General features: G+C 42.4%; 1 pseudogene; it reads left to right on the top strand.

Annotated features, from left to right (window-relative positions):
- Nucleotides 1-8,151: 8,151 nt before the first annotated feature.
- Nucleotides 8,152-8,817, top strand: LOC130021938 (ADP-ribosylation factor 1-like; annotated as a pseudogene).
- The last annotated feature ends 1,657 nt before the right edge of the window (nucleotides 8,818-10,474 follow it).

Here is a 10,474-nt window from a genome sequence, read left to right as displayed (position 1 = left end):
GCGTGCAAGGCAAATGCCCTACCGCTGTGCTATATTGGGTAAATATTCTTTCCCATTCTGTGGGCTCTTTCTGTATTTTGTCACTGTTTCTTTTGATGTGCAGAAGCTTCTTAGTTTGATATAGTCCCATTTGTTTATGTTTGCTTCCACTTGCATGGTCAGTGCTATTTCATCCTTAAGATGATTTTAGCTTCAATGTCGTGGAGAGTTCTGCCTACATTTTCCTCTATGTACCTTGTGGATTCATGTTTGATATTGAGGTCTTTATCCACTTTGATCTGACTTTTGTGCCTGGCATTAGACAGAGGTCAGAGTGCATTTTTTTGCAGGTACCTATCCAGTTTTCCCAGTACCACTTGATGAAGAGGCTTTCCTTATTCCACTTCACAGTTTTTGCTCCTTTGTCAAAGATTCACTGTCACTGTCCTCCCATTGTTCATCAATTTGCTCAAGCGGGCCCAATAACGTCTCCAGCGTGAGACTTTGTTGTTACTGTGTTTGGCATATCGAATACGTCACGGGTAGCTTGCCAGGCTTTGCCATGCATACTCTCAGTAGCTTGCCGGGCTCTGAGAGGGGCAGAGGAATCGAACTCTGGTAGGCCATGTTGTCTGCGTGCAAGGCAAACACACTACCTGCTTTCACTCCAGCCCATGTCAAAAATTAAGTGGTCATATATTTGGGGATCTGTGACAGAATATTCAACTCTGTTCCATTGGTCTGCAGGCCTGTTTCTAGCCCAGTACCATGCTGTCTTAATTACTACTGCTTTGTAGTACAGTTTGAAGTTGGGGAGGGTGATGCCACCCATCTTCTTTTTCCCAAAGATTGTTTTAGCTATTCGTGGGAGTTTATTGTTCCATATGAATTTCAGGAGTGTTTTGTCTGTTTCTTTAAAAAATGCCATGGGTATCCTGATAGGGACCGCATTGAATTTATATAGTGCTTTGTGCAGTATTGCCATTTTGATAATGTTAATCCTCCCTATCTATGAGCAGGGGATGTGTCTCCATTTCCTAGTGTCCTCTTTTATTTCTTGAAGTAGTGTTTTGTAATTTTCCATGTATAGGTCCTTCACTCTTTGGTTAAGCTGATTCCGAGGTAATTGATTTTCTGAGGTACTATTGTGAACGGGAATTTTTTTAATGTCTCTTTCTTCTCTTTTGTTATTTGTATATAAGAAAGTCATGGACTTTTGGGTGTTGATTTTGTAGCTTACCACTTTACTAAACTGACCTACGGTTTCTAGGAGCTTTTCGGTTGAATATTTAGGATTTTCTTAGTATCATATTGTCTTCAAATAGTGGTAGTGTGACCTCTTCCTTTCCTTTCTGTATTCCCTTGATATCTTTCTCTTGCCTAACTGCAATGGCCAGGACTTCCAGTGGCGAAAGTGGGCAACCTTGTTTTGTGCCCGATCTTAGAGGGAAGGCTTTTAGTTTTTACACATTGAGAATGATACTCGCCATTGGCTTGTGGTAGATGGCTTTGACTATATTGAGGCTTTGACTATATTGAGGCTTTGACTATATTTTGCTGAGAGTTTTCATCATAAACGGACGCTGGATCTTGTCAAATGCTTTCTCTGCATCTATTGATATGATTATATGGTTTTTATCTTTTCTTTTGTTGATATGATGGATTATGTTGATCGATTTTCAAATGTTAAACCATCCTTGCATCCCTGGGATGAATCCTACTTGGTCATAGTGTATGATCTTTTTGATGAGTCGTTGGATTCTATTTGCTAATACTTTGTTGAGTATCTTTGCGTCTATGTTCATCCAGGATATCAGCCTGTAATTCTCTTTCTTTGTGGTATCTCTGTCTGCTTTTAGTATCAGGGTGATATTTGCTTCATAAAAACTGTTTGGAAGTGTTTTTGATACTTCAATTTCATAGAAAAGCTTAAAGAGGATTGAGAGTAAGTCCTCTTCAAAGATTTGAAAGAATTCACTAGTGAATCCATCTGGGCCAGGACTTTTGTGCTTAGGGAGATTTTTTATTACTGATTCAAGTTCCTTGGTGGTTATAGTTCTGTTCAGGTATTCGAGGTCTTCTTGGTTCAGCCTTGGGAGGCTATAGGAATCTAGGATTTTATCCATTTCTTCAAGGTTTTCATATTCCGTGGCAGAAAGTTTCTCAAAGTACTCCCTGAGGATCCTTTGAATTTCTGTAGTTTCTGTTGTAATGACCCCCTTTTCATTTCTGATTTGGTTTATTAGGGTTTTCTCTCTCCCTTTCTTTGTGAGTCTTGGTTTCATTGATATTTTGGATTTGGGGGGGAGGGGAGTGTTTCCATCTCGTTTTCTCTGCTCTGAGTTTTTTTATTTCCTTTCTCTTGTTCGGATTGGGCTCCTTTTGTTGGTCATTCTCCAAGCTCTTAAGCTGTGAGGCTGGGTTACTTATGTGGGCTCGTTTCTCCTTCCTGAGGAATGCTTATAGAGCTATAAACTTTCCTCTTAACAAAGCTTTTGCGGTGTCCCATAAGTTTTGGTAATTAGTGTCCTCATTTTTGTTCATTTCCAGGAATCTTTTGATCTTCTCTTTGATTTTCTTTCTAAGCCACTCATTGTCCAATAGTGAGCTGTTTAATTTTCAGGTGTTTGATTTAGTTTTCTGTTTGTGTGTGTGATTTACTTCTAATTTCAGTGCGTTGTGTTCTGAGAAGATTGTTACTACAATCTCTGTCTTCTTAATTTTATGGAGGTATGTTTTGTAGCTCAGCATGTAGTCTATCTTGGAGAATGTTCCATGGACACTTGAGAAGAATGTGTATTCAGCTTCTTGAGGATGTTGTGTCCTGTATATATCTACTAAGTCCATTTCTTCCATTTTCCCCTCAGGTGAAGTATGTCCTTGGTAAACTTGAGTCTGTTTGATCTATCAAGAGGTGATAAAGCAGTGTTGAAGTTTCCCACTAGTATTGTGTTGCTATCGATATCTTTCTCCAAGTCTATGAATAGTTGTTTTAAGTACTTTGCTAGTCCCTAATTAGGTGCATTTAGCATAGCATACATTTAGTATAGTAAGTTCTTCCTGTTGTACAGATCCCTTGATCAATAAGAAATGGCCTTCACTGTCTCTTGTGACCTTCTTCAGTCTGAAATCAATGTGGTCTGATACTAGGATGGCTACCCCAGCTTTTTTATGGGAGTTGTTTGCCTGTAGGATTGTTTTCCAGCCTTTGGTTTCGAGCCTGTGTTTGCTCTGACTATTGAGATGTGTTTTTTGCAGGCAGCAGAATGTTGTAAACTAAAAAAAATTTAACGAAAGATTTTTAAGTACAATTTTATAAAGATCAGTGATCATTGACTACCAATATTCTAAGAGAGAAGCAGGGAGTATGTGTGTCCATAAATACACAGTATTGTCTATAAGGAGTCTTGCTAAGGAAGCTAAACCTGAAACTGACCAAATTTCTAGATCTAACTACCCCTGTACTGCAAAACAGGGGACAGAGGAAAGAGTTAATAGCACAGATATGTGATCAGCAAACGCCAGATTTCTAAAAATTCTAAGGAACAAATAAATTAATTCCTTCAACAAAGAGAACAAGCAGAAAAGGAAAGATGGAGAGCAAAAGTGATAGTACAGCAGGTATAACCTGGGTTCAATACCTGGCACAATAGATGACCCCAGAAACTGCCAGGAGTCATCCCTGAGTCAGAGAAAGAGTAAGTCATAAACAACTCTGATTGTAGCAGAAAGAAAGAAAGAAAGGAAGGAAGGAAGGAAGAAAGAAGGAAGAAAGGAAGGGAGGGGGAAAGATATAGATAGAAGACACCTACACTATATGTAAGAACCCAAATCAAAGAAACCACATTAAAATACCTTGTGGGAAGATCAGGAATAGAATATAAATATAGTTCAATTTTAATTCAATTCAATTTTTAAATCTGAGATTAACATCTTATTATTTTATTTTCTGGAAAAACTGATTGATTCATTTCACTCAGCATTGAGCGATTCAATATACTACTTGGAGCATATTTGAACTAGGAGTAGAAAAGTAACAACAACAACAACAAATAAATGAGATACTTGTCTTAGGGTGTGAATTGGCTGTATGCAGATTGAATATGATTCCAGAAGACACTGGGAAAAACGTTTTATCTTGGAAATGTAATTTTCTGATTCATCAAATTTTTTAAGTCTAATTTTTCTAGACTGACAGAGCCTGGCAAGCTACCCGTGACGTATTCGATATGCCCAACACAGTAACAAGTCTCATGATGGAGACGTTACTGGGCCCACTCCAGCAAATTGATGAACAATGGGAGGACCGTGACCGTGACCGTGAATTTTTCTAGAAAAGCATAAAATATTTTAAAATTCTATTATGTTGATAATGTAGCACTGTCCTCCCGTTGTTCACCGATTTGCTCGAGCGGGCCCAGTAACATAACATCTCCATTGTGAGACTTGTTGTTACTGTGTTTGGCATATTGAATACATCACAGATAGTTTGCCAAGCTTTCCCGTGTGGGCAAGATACTCTCAGTAGCTTGCCAGACTCTACAAGAGGGGCAGAGAAATCAAAACTGGGTTGGCCAGGTCGGCTGCATGCAAAGGCAAATGCCCTACCTGCTGTGCTATTGCTTCAGCCCATGAAGCAGACTACAAAGAATCAATTGGGAATTGAGCTCAAAACGCAGCCCAGTTAAAATATTAAAAATCCCATTTATATATGGATAGATATGAACATACATCTTGGTGTTTACAATCTCCGTGGCAAAATATTTCACTCCTGTGACATCCTGGTAGATAATTGCTTCAAGAAAATTTACAAAATTGATAAGGAGAGAAATGAATTATAATTATGAGCTGACGGTTGTGCTAGGTATTAAGCATGTGAAAGTTCATCATGCTATTCTTTTGGTAACGAGGGAATTTGGGCCATACCTGGCAGTACTATGGAATTACTACTGGCTCTGTCTTCAGGGGACACTCCAGGAGATGCTCAGGTGACCATGTGTAGTGCCAGGATTCAAAGCAAAGCCAGCCATATGCAATACAAGCACCTTAACCTCTGTCCTATCTCTCCAGTCCACATTCTGCTAGTCTTTCCATGCTTTTGTGTTTCAAATTCTCTGCACTAGAGAATTGGAAAACAATTCTCTTTCAGATTTTCAAATTTGAACTAAATCAGCCTGTTTGTAAAAATTTGATGGTGATATTCGATATGCCAAAACCAGTAACTACAACTGGTCTCATTCACCTGACCCTGAAGGCTTCACCAACATGGCAGCACTGAGAAGGATGAGGAAGGAGAGGCCGATAAAATCTCAAGGCCGAACTAGGCTGCCACAACGAAGGAAGACAAAAATGATCATCTGTACTTTCAATGCACGTACGCTAGCATCAGATGCATCCATCGAGGACCTGATGGTACAAGCACGAATGATCAAGTACGACATCATTGGTCTGACCAAGACAAGAAGGCACGAATCTCACCATGCCGTTTTCGACACTGGAGAAGAATTGTTCCTCGGAACATGCGATAAAAGAGGTGTCGGAGGCGTCGGTGTCCTTGTCAACACAAACTTGGCCAAGAGCATTGATTCATTCGAATGCCTAACAACCCGAATAGGACGTTTACATTTGAATAGATGTGGCTCACTGCCTGCAGTTTCTATCTTCGTTGTCTACACACCAACAACTCATTATGATGAAAGAAAAATCGAGAAGTTCTACATGGAGCTGGAGAAGTTCTATAAAGAAGACCACACCTTCTACAAGATCATTGTGGGTGATTTTAATGCCAAGATAGGACCGAGAAAATCAGCTGAAGAACTTCACATCGGGACCCATGGCCTAGAATGGAACGAACAGAGTGAAGATTGATGGTCAGCAACTACACCACCTCCACTTTGCTGATGACATTGTTTTAATAACACCAAATATCAACCAAGCGGCACAAATGCTGGCCGACTTTGACCGTGAGTGTGGAAAGGTAGGACTACAGCTGAATCTTACGAAGACAATGTTTATGAGAAACAGCCTTGTTCCTGATGCCCCATTCGCTCTTAACGGAACAACCATCTCCAAATGCAACAGCTATGTGTACCTAGGTCGAGAAGTCAACATGACAAATGACCTGACGGCTTGGAATGCCTTTAAGAGCGTCAAAAAAATAGCTAAGAGGACGAAGAACCTCCGGCTCCGGGCACATCTCTTTGATTCCACTGTTCTTTCTGCATTAACATATGCCTCAGAGACCTGGGCCCTACGCAAACAGGATGAGAATGCTATTCAGGTCTCCCAAAGAAGAATAGAAAGAGCTATGCTTGGAATATCACGTTTCACTCAAATGAGAGAAAGAATCTGGAGTTCTGACATCCGTCGACGATCAAGAATCAGGGACGCTGTCTCATTTGCCAAGGTGTCAAAAATCAGATGGGCTGGTCACGTAATGAGATTTAAAGACAACCACTGGACTAGAGCTGTTACCGACTGGATTCCACGGGATGTCAAAAGACCGCGTTGCCGCCCACCTACCAGATGGTCAGACTTCTTCGTCAAGATCATGAACGATCTGTTTGAGGCTCTTCATGTTCCCAGAGCGAATAGATGCCATTGGGCTACACTAGCACGCGACAGGGACAAATGGAGATGTTACTGGTGCCCGCTCGAGCAAATCGACGACCAACAGGAAGTTAAGTGATTAATCACCAAATCAACTGCCTTTTAAATTTATTTAAAATTTTTATTATAAATCATAACAAAAATACTATTTTGTTTCTATTCCTTGTTTTAGCGTAGGGTTTGGAAACTTTTTCATTCAAATTCACAGGATCTCTGATTTCTTTCTCTGCAAATGCAAGCACAAATTTGAAACTTAAAGAGAATATATGCTATGTAGAGGAGGATGCAGACAGTTGTCTACATGACAATAGTGATGGTCATTTTCTGTTATTCTCACAAAGGAGTTATATATAACACATTTGCCAATTCCAATGTGATGGTTAATTTACCGTGATGCAGAAATGAGATACTTTATATGTACAGATGAGAATTTAGATGAGACACAGCCCTATCGCCTTAGTGACAATGATGACGAAGTTGGATTGTCACTGACAAAAAGAAAACTTATACTTAATTTAAATATTCAACAAGCTTCTCAACAGGTAATCTAAATTACCTATATCTAAATAAGATTTGTAGATTAAACCTAGGGCCAGAAAAAAGAACCAAAAACAAAGGAACAAATTGATAGTCCAGTGGGGAGGGTGTTTGCCTTACACACAGTCAAGCTAGGTTAGATTCCTGGCATCTCAGAGGTTTATGGTTTCTGCAGCATCACCAGGAGTAATTCCTGAGTGAGCCAGAAGTAACACCTGAGCATCACTGGGTGTGACACAAGTCAAAAAAGGAAGAAGGAGGAGGAGGAGGAGGAGGAGGAGGAGGAGGAGGAGGAGGAAGAGGAGGAGGAGGAGGAGGAGGAGAGAAATAAAAAGAAAGAAGGAAGGAAGGAAGGAAGGAAGGAAGGAAGGAAGGAAGGAAGGAAGGAAGGAAAGAAGGAAGAGAAAAGAACCAAAAAGATTACAACTAAGAACTTTTGTAGCTTATCTCAAGCTGGAAACATTATGCTCATTTTTCAGAAAAGAACAGCATGCTGGCAGTGCTCAGGAATTGCATCTGGCCATGCTTGGGGAGCCACAAGCTGTCAGAGGTCAAACCCAGTGTTTCTGTGTGCAAAGCAGGATCCCCAACCCTTTGAACTATATCCCCAGCTCCTGCTATCTGTTCTCACCAGTTATAGTAGAAAACCTGATAGCATCTGATGCATCACACAGAAAGAACGATTTCCATTGCGGAAGGAAGCCATACCTCCAGTACAAGCCAAATGATGTCAATAACCTATTTCCCGAAGAGCTTAAATGTGTCCCAGAAAGCTTGAGAGCATTTATAGACAAAGAAATTCCAGCACACGGTAAAATTCTAGTTCATTAAAAGATACACTGTGTTTTGGGTGTGGTGTGGGAATTATGTGCCAGAGAAATCATTATTAGCAGAGATTATTCTAAGAGCCGCCAGCTTGTGGGAGGGAAATTAACGCTGGCTCCAAGCAGCAGCAGCAGCAGCAGCTCTGCGGCTGTCCAGGGCAAGATGTTTTCCTGATCAGTATTGCTCCCATCAATCTACCCTATGAGGAATATCCTTGCCAGCCTCTTCAAAGGCCTTTTTTGGCAAGAAGGAAAGGCGCATGCTCGCTGTGCACCTAGATGCCACAGGGCAGCCAGCCATCCTGCACAAGCTGAAGCTGGGTGAGGCTCTGGCCACCTTTCCTAGGACAGCTTCAAGGTGAAACTGAGGCATACAGGATCAGTGTCAGCGAGTGGCATGCGGGTGGCGGGAACAAGAGCCAGCCTCCGTGGCGCCTCTACTTCCAGGACAAGAAAGCTCTGGTCTTTGCGGTGGACAGTAGTGACCCAGAGCGCGTGAAGAAGTGCCTGAAGAATGTGGGCAGAAGATGAGCTCAGGGTTGCAGTCCTGCTCGGTTTGTTACCTAATAAGCAGCAGTTCCCGGATGCCACGAACGCAGCTGAGATCATGAGCCAGCACGCCCTGAGCCCCGGGAGCTGGTGCATTCAGTCCACCTGTGCCACCAGCACGGATGGCCTCTAGGAGGGCCTGGACTGGCTGTCCAGTCAGCTCTGGAACCAGAAGGGAGCCAGCACTCCTCCCTGTCCCACCCCCACCCCCTCTCAGCCTTCGCTTTTCCTCTGCTGTGGCTGGCAGACGTGCACCCTGTGGTGTGAGCGCCAGAAGCTGTCTCCGTGGTTGGTCGCGGTGCGCTTCACCGTGCTGTAAATGTGCACAGGAGGCCTGCAACCGGGTTTGTATTTAATGCGAATCTTTTTTGTTTCCAGTGAGGTGGTTTCTGATACTCCTGTGCAAACTTCCTCAGCCCTTTTTTTTTTTTTTACTGTAAAAAATGAATCAACACTGTTGCTGAGCCCGAGTTTCAGATCTCCAGTTCCCGGAGAGACCAAGTCCACACACGAAAATGCAAAAGCAAAGTCATTTTATTACTAACCCAAGCCATTGCTAGTTCTAGGTAGGGTCCAAGTCTCATCCAACATAGTCAAGTCTTGACAAGGACCCCAACTCCAAATCACAAGCGGTTCATATAGGGTTCAGGTTAAGAGCAGTTTATACATTGGTTTATTTTTAGCATTTGGCCCTATTACAACAGTGGTCAGCAATTAGACAATGGTTCGTAACAGTTTCTAAGGAGGGTAGAGTGACCCCTCATGACCCACCAGACCCAACTGCCCAATTCCTTATCTCAGCAAATTACTCAACAAGGAGTTTACCAGAAATTACTCAGCTAGGAATTTACCAGAATTCCTACTTTGGGGAAATAGAAACTGAGGCCTAGTTGAGACTTAATGTTGGCTGCAGCTTGTCATGGCATCGGTTTCACACTCACACTGTTCACACCCAGAAGGGGGTTTAGGGACACGCCACCCCCAGGAGTTTCTGTGCCAGGCAGGCCCAGGCCCCTCCTCCTCTGGGCTTCAAATCTGTGTTAAGATCCATTTCCATGTTGGTTTTTAACCGAAACTCAGTGTGTTTTTTTTTAAATAATAATAAAAATACAAGCTAAGGAGAATATTTGAACAGTGAAAGGAGAAATATGCCCAGTTAGATTCTGCCGTACAGGCCTGAGCATGGCCCTGTTTCCTGCCGGAAACATGAGACTATCCATCTTTGTGGTCACACTAGGGTCCCTGGGATTGGCTGTTGGGCTGTTTGGTCATCCCATGTCCATAGCGTTTGTGTTTGTATTTGTGCTGAAATGACTATCCGGGAGATGGGTTGGCAGGCTGCCACCAGCTGCTCTTGGGCCTCTTGCAGGGATCTGGACCTTCCTTTGGGTCTGTGTGGCTTTTAAGCCCTGTCAGGCCTATGCTCACTCACCAGGAGGAAAGCACGTAGGCAGCAGGGCTGGTCACTCTCTAGCCACAGCCCCTTGGGGCACCAACTACGTGTGCATTCCCGCCCGCAGCCTGCAAGGGTCAGATTTGCCATGGAAAATAACCACCTCTACTTCTTTCTTTTCTATTTTGATAAACATTGAGGATGCTGGAGCTGTTCAACTTTATTTTGGGGAAAACCTGTAGCACTGTAGCACTGTGTGCTACAGAACAACTCCTGTTGTTCATCCATTTGCTTGAGCGGACACCAGTAATGTCTCACAACAAACTGTGAGACTTGTTACTGTTTTTGGCATATGATTACGTCACGGGGAGCTTGCCAGGCTCTGCCATGCAGGCGAGATACTCTCGGTAGCTTGTCAGGCTCTTCAAGAGGGGCAGAAGAATTGAACCCGGGTTGTCTGTATACAAGGCAAACGCCCTATCTGCTGTGCTATCCCTCCAGCCTGGGGAAAACCTATTTAAAAGAAAAAAAGAACTAAAAAATAAATCCAAAACAGTATTGTAAACCACAGAATTTCAATCAA

The sequence above is a fragment of the Sorex fumeus genome, unplaced genomic scaffold (genome assembly GCF_029834395.1).
Source record: "Sorex fumeus unplaced genomic scaffold, SorFum_2.1 ptg000002l, whole genome shotgun sequence".
Taxonomy (NCBI): Eukaryota; Metazoa; Chordata; class Mammalia; order Eulipotyphla; family Soricidae; genus Sorex; species Sorex fumeus.
This window is presented reverse-complemented; position numbering and strand designations above follow the sequence as displayed.